A 19120-nucleotide genomic window follows, 5' to 3' on the forward strand; every position below is an offset into this window, starting at 1 on the left:
TAAAATAATATTTCATAAAACACTTACATTACCAATAAACTATAATTTAAAAAATCAATTCTATAAAATATACTAAGACAAAAATACAATAAAATTATTTATATTAAATAATTAAATAAACAAAAAATAAATATAATAAAATAAATAATCAAGATATCCTGATTTGCACAGAAAAATTTTCAGTGTAAATGAAACACTTTACTAATAAGTTATTTCTTGAAACTCTTCCTAGATACACTTTCCAGTACATCTACTATGTTACGATTTATCTCATCTAAATTGAAGCTACTTTAAAATAAAATAGAATAATCAATAATGAGAGCGACGGGCGATGTGTACATATCTCAGAGCCAATATCAGTTAAATTAAATAAATTAAATTACTATCAAATCCACCTTCATTAACAGTATTTCACTATCAAATCCGTTATAAACAAAAATCTATTGTAACCCACCTCCTCTTAACTATAAGCTGCACCTTGACCTGAAATATTTTATAATTATAAATCTTGAGAATTATAACTCTAAAAAGATTCTCTGATAACGGAGATATACAAACAAATAAATTAAGTAGAGTAAATCGTGTATTATCAATCATGGGGTAGGTTCCTCAGAATGGAATGAGATACCGCCAAATTCTTTGGGTTTAAAGACCTTAACTAATAGTACCCTGGTAAATATAATTAACATTTAAAATAATAGGGTATCTAATCCTAGTTTATTATTTAAATTTCACAGATTCATAAAAAGGGCCACAAATAAATTTTAACATTTCACCTTACAAATTTATATTTCAACCCTAATAATATAAACAACTGTTTTAACCAATAATATTCACTTGTATCAATCGTATAACCGCGGCTGCTGGCACGAATTATGCCGATACTAAATCAATTGCTAAATCCAAAATCACTTGATAATTAAATCAAATTACTGCAAAAAGAACATTTAGTCTAACAAAACTTACATATAATACAAAGAAAAAGTGAATAAACAAGCAAGAATAAAACTTTTAAAAATAAAAAATAAGAAAATTTTAAATCTATTAATTCAGGAAAAATAAAAGATTCAAAAATTTAAAGAAAAAAAAAGAAAAAAACCACAAACATTAACAAAAAAAAAAGAAACGCCACTATGTATGACCACAACAACTTCTCTATTATATATAATTAAAGATTAATATGGAACATGTATAGCAATAAATGTATTATATTCTTTCTTATTTAATCTTTCTTTTCACTAATAAATAAAGAAAGATTAAATAATATAATAAATATATTTTATACAATTATGTAATTTAATATAATATGTTATTAATATGAATTCTTTTTTTATATTAAGTTAACTTTCATATATATTAGTTAAATAATCTAATTATAGATAATTTACATAATTATATTATTATAATTAATATAACTATTTATATTAATTTTAATATTTTATATTTAAATTAATAATTTTATTTATTATATCCAATTATAATAATATTAAATATTAAATTACATATTATTATATATATTATATTATAATAACCTATTTTAAGCTAAAAACATAAGTAGCTATAATCCTAGGTAAATAATTGCATTAAAATAATCAATTGATAATGGTGAGATGAACTTATAATACTTTAATTTCAATTAAATGTAATATATTAATATAAATTATTTATTATATATATATATATATATATAAAAAATAAAATGAGCAGTTTAAATTAATCCTAATTAAACAAAATAATACATAAAAGAATTTCAAAAAAAAACTTTCGATTTATATATTAAATAAATGAAGTGCCTGATTAAAGGGTTACCTTGATAGGGTAAATAAAGTAAATTAAATTTCCTTCATTAAAATTACATAAGATAGAATGAAACTACCTCCTTTAGTATCAAAAACTAACGTGCATCATACACCTTAATGTAAAAAGGTAAGCTAAACAAGCTAATGGGTTCATACCCCATTTATAGAGGTATCAATCCTCTCCTTTTTAATGACCAACAACTCTACAAAACTTCTCTTCCTATCAACATTAATGATAGGAACGATCCTGTCCATTTCATCAAATTCCTGATTTGGGGTTTGAATAGGACTTGAGATCAACTTACTTTCATTTATTCCGCTCCTAACAAGAAATAAAAATATAATAATAAATGAATCATCAATTAAATATTTTATTGTCCAAGCAATAGCATCGACAATATTATTATTTTCAATTTTGCTGATTCAAATAAAATATCCCATGGGATGGGAAACAGAATTTATCCCATCAATAATAATTAGATCTAGACTATTATTAAAGATTGGAGCTGCACCTTTCCATTTCTGATTTCCAGAAGTTATAGGAGCATCAAGATGAAATAATTGTTTAACATTAATAACATGACAAAAAATCGCCCCAATAATGGTCTTATCTTATTGTATTCAATTAAGAACTTTTATTTGAACAATTATTATCTTAAGAATTATTATTGGGGCAATAGGAGGTTTAAATCAAACATCCTTACGACAACTTTTAGCATATTCATCAATCAGACATCTAGGTTGAATAATTAGATCATTAACAGTCAGAGAAAACATCTGAGAACTATACTTCATTATTTACTCACTATTAAGATTAATTATAGTTTTATTATTTAAGCAAATAAATTTATTTTTCATAAATCAAATTTATTCAGCCAGAAATACAAAAACCGAAATTAAATTCATAATATTCTTATCTTTATTATCTTTAGGTGGACTACCACCATTCCTTGGATTCTTACCAAAATGAATTGTAATACAATCATTAATAGAAAACAATATAACAACTATTATAACTATTATAGTTGTATTAACTACAATTACACTCTACTACTATATACGTATTTGATTCTCAGCTCTAATTATATCATACACAGAAAATTCGTGATCTATAAAGATAAAGTCCCAAAAATCAAGAATCATTCTTCCTATAACAGTAATAATTTCAACAATAGGATTGATTTCAACATCAACCTTAATTTCATTATACTAAGGACTTAAGTTAATCAAACTAATAACCTTCAAAGTTATAATTAAAAGAATAATCTTTTAGGCCTTAGTAAAATTTTACACCTCTAGAATTGCAGTCTAGAATCATAATTGAATATAAGACCTAAATATGATAAGAGAGAAAACATCTCATAAGTAGATTTACAGTCTACCACCTAAAATTCAGCCATCTTACCGCAAAAATGATTATTCTCAACAAACCATAAGGACATTGGTACTTTATACTTCATATTTGGAGCATGAGCAGGAATAGTAGGAACATCAATAAGAATACTTATTCGTGCTGAACTTGGCCAACCCGGATCTCTAATTGGGGATGACCAGATTTATAATGTTATTATTACAGCTCACGCATTCATAATAATTTTCTTTATAGTAATACCTATTATAATTGGTGGATTTGGTAATTGACTTGTTCCACTAATAATTGGTGCACCAGATATAGCATTTCCACGAATAAATAATATAAGTTTTTGATTACTACCACCTTCACTAACCCTTCTTCTTACATCTTCTATAGTAGATAATGGTGCTGGTACAGGATGAACAGTTTACCCTCCTCTAGCAGGAGCTATTGCACACGGGGGTGCATCTGTAGATCTAGCTATTTTTTCACTGCACTTAGCAGGTGTATCATCTATTCTTGGTGCAGTGAATTTCATTACAACAGCAATTAATATACGATCAGAAGGTATAACTTTAGATCAAACACCTTTATTTGTATGATCTGTAGCTATTACAGCATTACTTCTCCTTCTTTCACTTCCAGTTTTAGCAGGAGCTATTACTATATTATTAACAGATCGAAATTTAAATACATCATTCTTTGACCCTGCAGGAGGGGGTGACCCAATTCTATATCAACATCTATTTTGAAACTTTGGACACCCAGAAGTTTATATTTTAATTCTACCGGGGTTCGGAATTATTTCACATATTGTATGTCAAGAAAGAGGAAAAATTTAATCATTTGGAACATTAGGTATAATTTATGCTATACTATCAATTGGACTAATAGGATTTATTGTATGAGCACATCATATATTTACAGTAGGAATGGATGTTGACACACGAGCATATTTTACATCAGCAACAATAATTATTGCTGTACCTACAGGAATTAAGGTATTTAGATGATTAGCTACATTATATGGAACTAAATTCAAGTTCAATCCACCATTATTATGAGCTCTAGGATTTATTTTCCTATTTACAATTGGTGGATTAACAGGATTAGTATTAGCAAATTCATCACTTGATATTGTATTACATGATACATATTATGTAGTAGCACACTTTCATTATGTATTATCTATAGGAGCAGTATTTGCAATTATAGGAGGTGTCATTCAATGATATCCACTAATTACAGGATTAACTATAAATAATACATGATTAAAAATCCAATTTACAATTATATTCATTGGAGTAAATTTAACATTCTTTCCTCAACACTTCCTAGCATTAGCAGGAATACCTCGACGATACTCTGACTACCCAGACGCATATACATCATGAAACGTAGTATCAAGAATTGGGTCTACAATTTCTATTGTAGGAATCATTATATTCATTGTAATTATATGAGAAAGAATGATTACAAACCGAGCAATTATATTTAGAGCTAACATAAGAAGACCAACAGAATGACTACAAAATAACCCTCCTGCAGAACATAGTTACTCAGAATTACCATTAATCTCTAGATTCTAATATGGCAGATTAGTGCAGTAGATTTAAGCTCTACAAATAAAGGTTTGACCTTTTATTAGGAAATATTTATTAATGGCAACATGATCAAATTTATCTCTTCATGATGGAGCTTCACCATTAATGGAGCAATTATCATTCTTTCATGATCATACTATGGTCGTATTATTATTAATTACAGTAATTGTAGGTTATGCCCTAAGTTATATATTATTTATTGCCTATACTAACCGTAATATACTTCATGGACATTTAATTGAAACAATCTGAACAGCTTTACCAGCAATTACATTAATTTTTATTGCCCTTCCATCATTACGACTATTATATTTACTTGATGATTCAGTAGATGCAATAATTACAATTAAAACCATTGGATGACAATGATATTGAAGATATGAATATTCAGACTTCATAGACGTAGAATTTGACACTTATATAACACCAGAACAAGACCTAGAAAATGATGGATTCCGACTACTAGATGTAGATAACCGAACAATCCTACCAATAAATACAGAAGTACGAGTATTAACAAGAGCATCAGATGTTCTACACTCATGAGCAGTTCCTGCATTAGGGGTTAAAATTGATGCAACGCCAGGTCGGTTAAATCAAGGAACATTCACAATAAATCTACCTGGATTATTCTTTGGACAATGCTCAGAAATCTGTGGAGCAAACCACAGATTTATACCAATTGTAATTGAAAGAACTTCAGTAAATTTATTTATTAAGTGATTATCTAAGATAATTTAAGGAGTTAGTTAAAATAAATAACATTAGAGTGTCAATCTAAAGTAACTAAAAAAAATTAGTACACCTTGAAATTCATCAGATGACTGAAAGTAAGTAATGGTCTCTTAAACCAAATAATAGTAAATTAACGACTACTTCTGATGGGGAAATTATATCCAAATCCCTCAAATATCCCCTCTTATATGATTCTCACTATTCATTATATTTTCAGCTACATTAATCTTGTTTAATCAAATAAACTTCTTCTCATTTAAACCTAACCTTATTAAAAGAGCAGAAAAAGGAACAATTGAAATAAAAAACTTAAATTGAAAATGATAACAAATCTATTCTCAACATTTGACCCATCAACTAACATCTTTAATTTATCATTAAATTGAACTAGAACATTTCTAGGACTATTATTAATCCCATCACTATTTTGACTTACACCATCACGAATTAACATTATCTGAAATAAACTAAATTTAACCTTACATAATGAATTTAAAACACTTCTTGGACCAAAATCATTTAATGGAACAACATTCATTTTCATCTCAATTTTTATTATAATATTATTTAACAATTTCATAGGATTATTCCCTTATATTTTTACTAGAACAAGACATTTAGCATTAACATTTGCAATTGCCCTACCTATATGGCTAAGATTTATATTATTTGGATGAATTAACCATACTAATCATATATTTACACACCTTGTACCACAAGGTACACCGCCTGCATTAATATCATTTATAGTACTAATTGAAACAATTAGTAATGTTATTCGACCAGGTACATTAGCAGTACGGTTGGCAGCAAATATAATTGCAGGACACTTATTATTAACCTTATTAGGAAACACAGGACCATCTATAGCAATAAACTTAATCTCATTACTAATTATTGGACAAATACTTCTATTAATTCTAGAATCAGCAGTAGCAATAATTCAAGCCTATGTTTTCTCAATTCTAAGAACTCTATATTCTAGAGAAGTATATTAAACCTATGTTAACAACTCACTCAAACCACCCATTCCACTTAGTAGACTATAGACCTTGACCATTAACAGGAGCAATTGGAGCAATAGTCCTAGTATCAGGACTAGCAAAATGATTCCACCTATTTAATATTAACTTATTCATAATTGGATTTGGAATTACCCTTCTAACTATAATTCAATGATGACGAGATGTAGTACGAGAAGGAACATATCAAGGATTACATACAGGATTTGTATCAATTGGATTACGATGAGGAATAATTTTATTTATTGCATCAGAGGTATTATTTTTCGTTTCTTTTTTTTGAGCATTCTTTAGAAGAAGATTAGCACCAACAATTGAACTAGGAATACTATGACCTCCAATAGGAATTCAACCCTTTAACCCTATACAAATTCCATTACTTAATACAGCTATTCTTTTAGCATCAGGAGTAACAGTAACATGAGCACATCATAGTTTAATGGAATCTAATCATACTCAAGCACTACAAGGATTATTCTTCACAGTGTTATTAGGACTATACTTTACAATACTTCAAGCATATGAGTATTGAGAAGCACCTTTTACCATTGCAGATGCAGTTTATGGATCAACATTCTTTGTTGCAACAGGATTCCATGGTTTACACGTAATTATTGGAACAATCTTTTTATCAACATGTCTACTTCGACACTCAATAAATCAATTTTCACCAAGACATCACTTTGGATTTGAAGCAGCAGCATGATACTGACACTTCGTAGACGTAGTATGATTATTCTTATATATCTCTATTTATTGATGAGGTAGATAATTGTTTTTCTAGTATAAATAGTACATTTGACTTCCAATCAGAAAGCTTGATATAAATCAAGAAAAACAATTCTAATTCTATCAACAAGAGTTTTCATTAGATTTATTATTCCAATAATTGTTATAATCCTGGCAACAACACTATCAAAAAAATTAATTAATGATCGAGAAAAAAGATCACCATTTGAATGTGGGTTTGATCCAAAAAGATCAGCACGAATACCATTCTCAATACGATTCTTCCTAATCGCAGTAATCTTTTTAATTTTTGATGTAGAAATTGCACTAATTCTACCAATTGTAATTATTTTTAAAACTTCAGACATTATAATCTGTACAGTATCAACAATATTTTTTATTCTAGTTCTATTAGGAGGACTATACCATGAATGAAACCAAGGAGCATTACAATGAGCAGAATAAAGGGTTGTAGTTAAATATAACATTTGGGTTGCATTCAAAAAGTATTGATATTATCAATCAACCTTAAATAGAATAAGAAGCGAAATATTGCAGTCAGTTTCGACCTGGAAGATTGGTATGTGCTACCCTTATTCTTATTAATTGAAGCCAAAAAGAGGCGTATTACTGTTAATAATATAATTGAACTATAATAGTTCCAATTAAGGAAATGTAAAGCCAATATGAAAGCTGCTAACTTTTTATATTAGCGGTTAAACTCCGTTAACATTTCTAAAATTTATATAGTTTAAATAAAACATTACATTTTCACTGTAAAAATAATATATCTATATTTATAAATACTTAAAAGTAAAAATACTTCCTTAACATCTTCAGTGTCACGCTCTAATTATAAGCTATTTAAGTAAACGAAAAACAATATTACCAAAATAAATATTCAAAAAATAAAAGTTAAAAGATAAATCTTGAAATTAGAATCATATCAACCTTGAATATAACCAATTAAATAAATAAATAATCTATATAAACCTTGACCACCAAGTAATTCACCTCAACCATAATCAAATGACTTAGATGAATAATAACCTATTTTTAAAGGAATATATCTAATAAACTTAGTTGAAAGAAAAGGTATAAATCATATAGAACCAGCAAATCTAACAAAAGAAAGTATACTTAAAGAAAATAAATTATGAGAAAAATCAAAATTAGAAATAAGATAACCTAAATAAGCACCTAAAATAACAACTGTAATAGTTAAAAACTTTAAATAATAAGGTAAAGCAATCACATGAGGAATAGGAAAAATTAATCAATATAAAAGACTACCACCAAAAACAGCAACAAACAATAGACCAATTATTCCAAATGAAATATAATAACCCTTATCATCAAAAGAAAATCTAGAATAAAAATTATTATCACCAGATATTGAATAATAAAACAAACGAAAAGAATAAGAAGCAGTTAAACCAGTAGAAAAAAAATAAAGAAAAAAAATTAAACAATTAATTCATCTTAAACAAACCATCTCAAGAATTAAATCCTTTGAATAAAATCCCGCTAAAGAAGGTATTCCACACAAAGATAAACTAGAAACATTAAAACAAGCTGAAGTTAAAGGTATGAAATTAACAATTGATCCTATAAAACGAATATCCTGAGAATCCTTCAAATTATGAATTATTGAACCTGCACATATAAATAATAATGCCTTAAATAAAGCATGAGCCAATAAATGAAAAAATGCAAGCTTTGGATAACCTATAGCCAAAATTCTTATTATTAAACCAAGTTGTCTTAAAGTAGAAAGAGCAATAATCTTCTTTAAATCAAACTCAAAATTAGCGCCCAATCCAGCCATAAATATAGTTATACAACCAATTAAAAGTAAAAATCAACCACAATTATAAGTATCCAATATTGGTCTAAAACGAATTAATAAATAAACACCAGCAGTAACAAGAGTAGAAGAATGAACTAAAGCAGAAACAGGAGTAGGAGCTGCTATAGCAGCAGGAAGTCATGAAGAGAAAGGAATCTGAGCTCTCTTAGTTATAGCTGCTAAAACAATTATTATAGTAATGAGCTTTATTTCAAAAGAATTAGAAATAAAATCATAATAATAAATATAATTTCAACCACCAAAATTTAACATTCATGCAATAGAAATTAAAATAGCAACATCACCAATACGATTAGAAAGTGCAGTTAATATACCAGCACTATAAGATTTTACATTTTGATAAAAAATAACTAAACAATAAGAAACTAAACCTAAACCATCTCAACCTAATAAAATTCTAATTAAATTAGGACTAATAATTAAAAAACCTATAGAAAGAATAAATATTAAAACAATAATAATAAAACGATTTATATTCTTTTCACCAGATATATAATCCTCTCTATAATAAATAACCAAAGAAGAAATATATATAACAAAAGATATAAAAATAAGAGATATTCAATCCAAAATTAAAGTTATAACAACTATAGAACCATTTAAATTGAAAAGCTCTCACTCAACAAAAACTCTATAATCAATTATTAAATAATAAATACCTAAAATAAAAATTATAGTTCTCGGAATAAACAAAGAAAAAAAACTCAAAGAACAAATAGAAAATAAATTCGCGGCCTAAGATGAAAAACTTCATATCATTGATTCCACAAAACAATATTTTTAATTAAAATACTTAAGCAAACTAAACAAAGAAATATTCACCCTTTAAACAGAGAATATTTAAAGGCAATCAATGTAAAAGTAAAAGATGATATTCACGAAAATAACCAAGAGAACAAGTATAAACACCAGAATAATAATTCCCATGCTGAGAATAAGAATATATATACAAAGTATAAACAGCTCTAAAAAAAGATAAAAAAATCAAAGCAAAGAATCTAAAAGAAGATCAAGATATAATTCTATTTAATAATCTAATTTCACCTACCAAATTTAAAGAAGGAGGAGCAGCCATATTTGATGATCTTAAAAGAAATCATCATAAAGCCATTCTTGGCATCAAATTAATTATACCCTTGTTAATTAATAATCTTCGTCTACCTAAACGTTCATAAATAATATTAGATAAACAAAATAAACCAGAAGAACATAAACCATGACCAACCATTAGAGAAAGAGAACCTACACAACCTCATCAATTCATAGTCATCAATCCACCAATAACCATTCTTTTATGAGCAACAGAAGAATATGCAATTAAAGACTTTAAATCAACCTGACGAAAACAAATAAATCTTACAATAACACCCCCAGATAAACCTAAAGACAATCAAAAATAATTAAACTTTAAACCCAAATAAGAAATAACCTTTATAACACGAAAAATACCATAACCACCTAACTTTAATAAAACACCAGCAAGAATTATTCTACCTGAAATAGGGGCCTCTACATGAGCCTTAGGAAGTCATAAATGAACCAAAAACATAGGTATCTCAACTAAAAAAGCCAAAATTATAAATACATAAAACATAAAATAATAAGAACCAAAATCAACCAATAAAGGAAAATATAAAGTATTAGAAAAATCATAAACCTTAAATAAAACTAATAATAAAGGTAATCTAGCAACCAAAGTATAAAAAATTAAATAAACACCAGCCTGCAAACGCTCAGGTTGATAACCCCAACCCAAAATTAAAAGTAAAGTAGGAACTAATCTAGCCTCAAAAAAAATATAAAAAGAAAGAAGACTTAATCTAGCAAATGAACAATAAAGCATAATTATTAAAATCAAAACCATAAAAACAAAAAAATTAGAATGATATGAACTTAAATAAACTGAACCTCTAGCAGTGATTATTAAAGAACAAATCCAAAAACTAAGTAAAATTAAACTAAAAGAAAAATAATCAATACCAAAATAATATCTAATTATATTCAAATCAGCATATGAATAAACACAAATTATAAAAACAAAACCCGACAGAAACATTAAAGAATGAACCAACCATCAACAATTATTTAATAAACAAAGAGGGATCAAAAAAATAGTTATAAATAAATACTTTAACATAAAGATAAACCAAAAGAATTAAAAAAATCATTACCATGAGAACGAATTATTGAAACTAATATAGAAAGACCTAAAGCACCCTCACAAACAGAAAAAACTAAAAAAATAACAGGAAAAAAATAATCATAATCAAACTCAATAAGAAAAACAATAACTAACATAAATAAAGAAAGAACAATATATTCTAATCTCAAAAGAACCATTAATAAATGTTTACATTTAGAAGAAAAAACATAAACACCAGCAAAATAAATCAATAAAGAAGTAAAAATAGAGAATATAAACATTAGTTTTAATAGTTTAAAAAAAACGCCTGTCTTGTAAACCGGAAATAAGTCCAGCCCCCACTTTTAAAACTTCAGAGGTGGAAAAGCTTCCATCATCGGTCCCCAAAACCGGTATTTTAAATAAACTAACCCCTGAAATGATCAAAATAATAATTATATCATTATCAAATGTAATAAATATTAATTTTATTAAATTAAGACACCCAATATCAATAATGCTTTTTATTAACCTTCAAACCTTCCTAGTTGGATTAATAACAGGAACAATAATAGAAAGATATTGATTATCATATTTTTTATTTTTAACATTTCTTGGTGGTATACTAGTATTATTTATTTACATTACAAGAATTGCATCAAACGAAATATTTCAGCCTAAATCAATCACTATAATTATTACATTAATAATGTGAGTATTTATCATATTAATATTAATTATTCTAGATATATCTATATTTATAGACTTTTTCAAAAACACCGAAACTATAAATATTGATAATTCAATCAATTATCAAGAAATAACAATATCTTTAGAAAAATTATATAATAGACCAACATTCATTATTACAATAATAATAATAATTCATTTATTTTTAGCACTACTAGCAGTTGTTAAAATCACCAATATTAATCAGGGACCTATTCGTAAAATAAGATAATTACTAATGAATAAACCCTTATGATTAAGACATCCTTTAATTAAAATTATTAATAACTCTTTAATTGACTTACCTGCCCCAACAAATATTTCTTTTTGATGAAATTTTTGATCCCTATTAGGGTTATGTTTGGTAATTCAAATCGTAACTGGACTATTTTTAGCTATACATTATACATCAAATATTGAAATAGCATTCAGTAGTGTAGTACACATCTGCCGAGACGTAAATAATGGTTGAATTATCCGAACCTTACACGCAAATGGAGCATCTATATTTTTTATTTGTATTTACTTACATGTAGGACGGGGAATTTACTATGGATCTTATATATATATACATACCTGAATAATTGGTACAGTGATTTTATTTTTAGTTATAGCAACTGCATTTATAGGATATGTCTTACCCTGAGGCCAAATATCTTTTTGAGGTGCAACAGTAATTACTAATTTATTATCAGCAATCCCATACTTAGGAACAGATTTAGTCCAATGAGTATGAGGAGGATTCGCTGTTGATAATGCAACATTAAATCGATTCTTCACATTCCATTTTGTATTACCATTTATTATTGCTGCTATAGCAGCAATTCATTTATTTTTTCTTCACCAAACAGGATCTAATAATCCTCTTGGACTAAATGGAGATATTGAAAAAATTCCATTCCATCCATACTTTACCTTTAAGGATTCTATTACATTTGTAATAATAACATCATTATTAATTATACTATGTTTAATTAATCCTTACCTATTAGGAGATCCAGATAACTTTGTACCTGCCAACCCATTAGTAACACCAGTTCACATTCAACCAGAATGATATTTCCTATTTGCATATGCAATTCTACGATCTATCCCTAATAAGTTAGGAGGTGTTATTGCATTATTTTTATCAATTAGAATCTTAATAATTTTACCATTTTATAATAAAACACCATTCCGAGGCATTCAATTTTACCCTATTAATCAAATTTTATTCTGAATTATAGTAGTTGTTGTATGCTTACTAACGTGAATTGGTAAACGACCTGTTGAAGAACCTTATATTATAACAGGTCAAATCTTAACAATTATTTACTTCACATATTTCTTAATTAATGTCCATGTCGCAAACGCATGAGATAAATTAATTAAGGAATAAAGTTAATTAGCTTAGGAAAAGCATATGTTTTGAAAACATAAAATTAGAAGTTTAACTCTTCTATTAACTTTTCTCAAAAAATTTCACTAAACAAATGAGATAAATAAAATCTTTAAACCAACAAAGAAAATAAAAAAATTCAAAGATAAAGGTAAAAAACTTTTTCAAGCTAAGTACATTAATTTATCATAACGGAACCGTGGTAATGTTCCACGAACCCAAATAAAACCAAAAGATATAATAGCAAGCTTAATAAAAAATATAAAAGAATAAAAATCACCGCCCAAAAAAATTAAAGCCAATAACATTCTTATGAAGACAATTCTAGTATATTCAGCTAAAAAAATTAAAGTAAAACCACCTGCACCATACTCAATATTAAATCCTGAAACTAACTCAGATTCCCCTTCAGCAAAATCAAAAGGAGTACGATTAGTTTCAGCTAAGCAAGAAGCAAAACAAGCTAAAGCTAAAGGAAAAGAAATAATAATAAATCAACAATAAAGCTGATAGTTTATAAAATCAAACATATTAAAACTACCAATTAAAATAATTAAAGACAATAAAATTAAAGCTAAACTAACTTCATAAGAAATTGTTTGAGCAACAGAACGAAGAGAACCTAATAATGAATAATTTGAATTAGAAGATCAACCAGCAATTATAACAGTATAAACATCTAATCTAGTACAACATAAAAAAAATAAAAATCCATAAGAAAAAGAACACATATAAGTTAAATAAGGAAAAATTACTCAAACGGCTAAAGAAATCATTAAATTAAAAACAGGGGAAAAATAATAAAGTAGGTAATTAGATATAATAGGAATTGGCTGCTCCTTACAAATTAACTTAATAGCATCTCTAAATGGCTGAGGAATTCCAACAAAACCTACCTTATTTGGACCCTTTCGAATCTGAATATAACCTAAAACCTTACGCTCTAATAAAGTTAAAAAGGCAACACTAATTAAAACACAAATAACCAATAAAAGAAAATTCAAAATAAATATAAATAAATCATAAAGTATCAATACTATTTGTAGAAAAAATCTACATAAATGAATTCTAAATTCAACACATTAATCTGTCAAAATAGTAAATAATTTAATATTAATCAATATAACAAAAAATATTTTAACCATATGGTCCTTTCGTACTAATATGGATTAACAATCTTAGGATAGAAACCGACCTGGCTCACGCCGGTCTGAACTCAGATCATGTAAGAATTTAAAGGTCGAACAGACCTAATCATTGGGCTCCTGCACCCAAAATTTTTCTTAATCCAACATCGAGGTCGCAATCTGCTTTGTCGATATGAGCTCTCAAAAACAATTACGCTGTTATCCCTAAGGTAACTTAATCTTATGATCATAAATTATGGATCAAAATAACAAACATAAATAAATGATATAATAATGAAGAGTTTATCTATTCTTCATGTCACCCCAACAAAACATCATCATTAAATATAGAAAGACAAACAAAAAACTATATAAAAGTAAAATGTCAAGCTCTATAGGGTCTTCTCGTCCTAAAGAAGAATTTAAGCCTTTTGACTCAAAAGTTAAATTCAAAAATTTATTAAGAGACAGTTGATTTCTCGTCAAGCCATTCATTCCAGCCACTAATTAAGAGACTAATGATTATGCTACCTTTGGACGGTCAAAATACCGCGGCTCTTTAAAAATACGCTCAGTGAGCAGGCCAGACCTCAAAATATAAACAAGAGGACATGTTTTTGATAAACAGGCGGAAATCAATTTTGCCTAGTTCCTTATAATAAGTTCACAAGGTAAAAATTTCATACAAATAAATATACTAATTCTATCATTATTACAAAAATTTTAAAATTAAATTAATAATCTTAATAAAAAACCTAAAATATTTATAAAATCAAAATAAAAAATAATGAACTAAAACGTAATCTTAAAGATAGCTGGTTTAAAGCTTACTATTATATTTCTATAAAATAAATTATAGGTTATTAACTTCAAAGCTTATCCCTTAAAGAATAAATAAGTTAATATTTTTACTTAAAAAATTAAATAAAAACAAATAACTTTAAAAAATTAAATTTTTTCTTAAGAAACTAGATATCTTGGGAAACGATTAACATCTCATTTCTATAAATAATTTAATAATAATTATGATACATTAACTATAAATTATTTATAAATCAACCCAAATCGAGACAAGTAAAATAAATACTAAAATTTTGATAAACCCTGATACAAAAGGTACAATAAATAAAATCTACTTAAAAAAATTTAAAATATTATTTCATAAAACACTTACATTACCAATAAACTATAATTTAAAAAATCAATTCTATAAAATATACTAAGACAAAAAAACAATAAAATTATTTATATTAAATAATTAAATGAACAAAAAATAAATATAATAAAATAAATAATCAAGATATCCTGATTTGCACAGAAAAATTTTCAGTGTAAATGAAACACTTTACTAATAAGTTATATCTTGAAACTCTTCCTAGATACACTTTCCAGTACATCTACTATGTTACGATTTATCTCATCTAAATTGAAGCTACTTTAAAATAAAATAGAATAATCAATAATGAGAGCGACGGGCGATGTGTACATATCTCAGAGCCAATATCAGTTAAATTAAATAAATTAAATTACTATCAAATCCACCTTCATTAACAGTATTTCACTATCAAATCCGTTATAAACAAAAATCTATTGTAACCCACCTCCTCTTAACTATAAGCTGCACCTTGACCTGAAATATTTTATAATTATAAATCTTGAGAATTATAACTCTAAAAAGATTCTCTGATAACGGAGATATACAAACAAATAAATTAAGTAGAGTAAATCGTGTATTATCAATCATGGGGTAGGTTCCTCTGAATGGAATGAGATACCGCCAAATTCTTTGGGTTTAAAGACCTTAACTAATAGTACCCTGGTAAATATAATTAACATTTAAAATAATAGGGTATCTAATCCTAGTTTATTATTTAAATTTCACAGATTCATAAAAAGGGCCACAAATAAATTTTAACATTTCACCTTACAAATTTATATTTCAACCCTAATAATATAAACAACTGTTTTAACCAATAATATTCACTTGTATCAATCGTATAACCGCGGCTGCTGGCACGAATTATGCCGATACTAAATCAATTGCTAAATCCAAAATCACTTGATAATTAAATCAAATTACTGCAAAAAGAACATTTAGTCTAACAAAACTTACATATAATACAAAGAAAAAGTGAATAAACAAGCAAGAATAAAACTTTTAAAAATAAAAAATAAGAAAATTTTAAATCTATTAATTCAGGAAAAAATAAAAGATTCAAAAATTTAAAGAAAAAAAAAGAAAAAAACCACAAACATTACCAAAAAAAAAAGAAATGCCCCTATGTATGACCACAACAACTTCTCTATTATATATAATTAAAGATTAATATGGAACATGTATAGCAATAAATGTATTATATTCTTTCTTATTTAATCTTTCTTTTCACTAATAAATAAATAAAGATTAAATAATATAATAAATATATTTTATACAATTATGTAATTTAATATAATATGTTATTAATATGAATTCTTTTTTTTATATTAAGTTAACTTACATATATATTAGTTAAATAATCTAATTATAGATAATTTACATAATTATATTATTATAATTAATATAATTATTTATATTAATTATAATATTTTATATTTAAATTAATAATTTTATTTATTATATCCAATTATAATAATATTAAATATTAAATTACATATTATTATATATATTATATTATAATAACCTATTTTAAGCTAAAAACATAAGTAGCTATAATCCTAGGTAAATAATTGCATTAAAATAATCAATTGATAATGGTAAGATGAACTTATAATACTTTAATTTCAATTAAATGTAATATATTAATATAAATTATTTATTATATATATATATAAAAAAAATAAAATGAGCAGTATAAATTAATCCTAATTAAACAAAATAATACATAAAAGAATTTCAAAAAAAAACTTTCATTTATATATTAAATAAATGAAGTGCCTGATTAAAGGGTTACCTTGATAGGGTAAATAAAGTAAATTAAATTTCCTTAATTAAAATTAAATAAGATAGAATGAAACTACCTCCTTTAGTATCAAAAACTACCGTGCATCATACACCTTAATGTAAAAAGGTAAGCTAAACAAGCTAATGGGTTCATACCCCATTTATAGAGGTATCAATCCTCTCCTTTTTAATGACCAACAACTCTACAAAACTTCTCTTCCTATCAACATTAATGATAGGAACGATCCTGTCCATTTCATCAAATTCCTGATTTGGGGTTTGAATAGGACTTGAGATCAACTTACTTTCATTTATTCCGCTCCTAACAAGAAATAAAAATATAATAATAAATGAATCATCAATTAAATATTTTATTGTCCAAGCAATAGCATCGACAATATTATTATTTTCAATTTTGCTGATTCAAATAAAATATCCCATGGGATGGGAAACAGAATTTATCCCATCAATAATAATTAGATCTAGACTATTATTAAAGATTGGAGCTGCACCTTTCCATTTCTGATTTCCAGAAGTTATAGGAGCATCAAGATGAAATAATTGTTTAACATTAATAACATGACAAAAAATCGCCCCAATAATGGTCTTATCTTATTGTATTCAATTAAGAACTTTTATTTGAACAATTATTATCTTAAGAATTATTATTGGGGCAATAGGAGGTTTAAATCAAACATCCTTATGACAACTTTTAGCATATTCATCAATCAGACAACTAGGTTGAATAATTAGATCATTAACAGTCAGAGAAAACATCTGAGAACTATACTTCATTATTTACTCACTATTAAGATTAATTATAGTTTTATTATTTAAGCAAATAAATTTATTTTTCATAAATCAAATTTATTCAGCCAGAAATATAAAAACCGAAATTAAATTCATAATATTCTTATCTTTATTATCTTTAGGTGGACTACCACCATTCCTTGGATTCTTACCAAAATGAATTGTAATACAATCATTAATAGAAAACAATATAACAACTATTATAACTATTATAATTGTATTAACTACAATTACACTCTACTACTATATACATATTAGATTCTCAGCTCTAATTATATCATACACAGAAAATTCGTGATCTATAAAGATAAAGTCCCAAAAATCAAGAATCATTCTTCCTATAACAGTAATAATTTCAACAATAGGATTGATTTCAACATCAACCTTAATTTCATTATACTAAGGACTTAAGTTAATCAAACTAATAACCTTCAAAGTTATAATTAAAAGAATAATCTTTTAGGCCTTAGTAAAATTTTACACCTCTAGAATTGCAGTCTAGAATCATAATTGAATATAAGACCTAAATATGATAAGAGAGAAAACATCTCATAAGTAGATTTACAGTCTACCACCTAAAATTCATCCATCTTACCGCAAAAATGATTATTCTCAACAAACCATAAGGACATTGGTACTTTATACTTCATATTTGGAGCATGAGCAGGAATAGTAGGAACATCAATAAGAATACTTATTCGTGCTGAACTTGGCCAACCCAGATCTCTAATTGGGGATGACCAGATTTATAATGCTATTATTACAGCTCACGCATTCGTAATAATTTTCTTTATAGTAATACCTATTATAATTGGTGGATTTGGTAATTGACTTGTTCCACTAATAATTGGTGCACCAGATATAGCATTTCCACGAATAAATAATATAAGTTTTTGATTA

General features: G+C 26.2%; 1 long non-coding RNA gene across 1 annotated transcript in view; it reads right to left on the bottom strand.

Moving 5' to 3' along the window:
- LOC126313206 (uncharacterized) overlaps nt 1-10476 on the bottom strand; it is a 42268-nt gene extending 31792 nt beyond the window's left edge. Inside the window, exon 1 of the long non-coding RNA XR_007555078.1 lies at nt 10450-10476. This is a non-coding gene — a long non-coding RNA (uncharacterized LOC126313206). The remainder of the gene's footprint in view (nt 1-10449) is intronic.
- Nucleotides 10477-19120: the final 8644 nt, after the last annotated feature.

The sequence above is a fragment of the Schistocerca gregaria genome, unplaced genomic scaffold (assembly GCF_023897955.1).
Source record: "Schistocerca gregaria isolate iqSchGreg1 unplaced genomic scaffold, iqSchGreg1.2 ptg000470l, whole genome shotgun sequence".
Taxonomy (NCBI): Eukaryota; Metazoa; Arthropoda; class Insecta; order Orthoptera; family Acrididae; genus Schistocerca; species Schistocerca gregaria.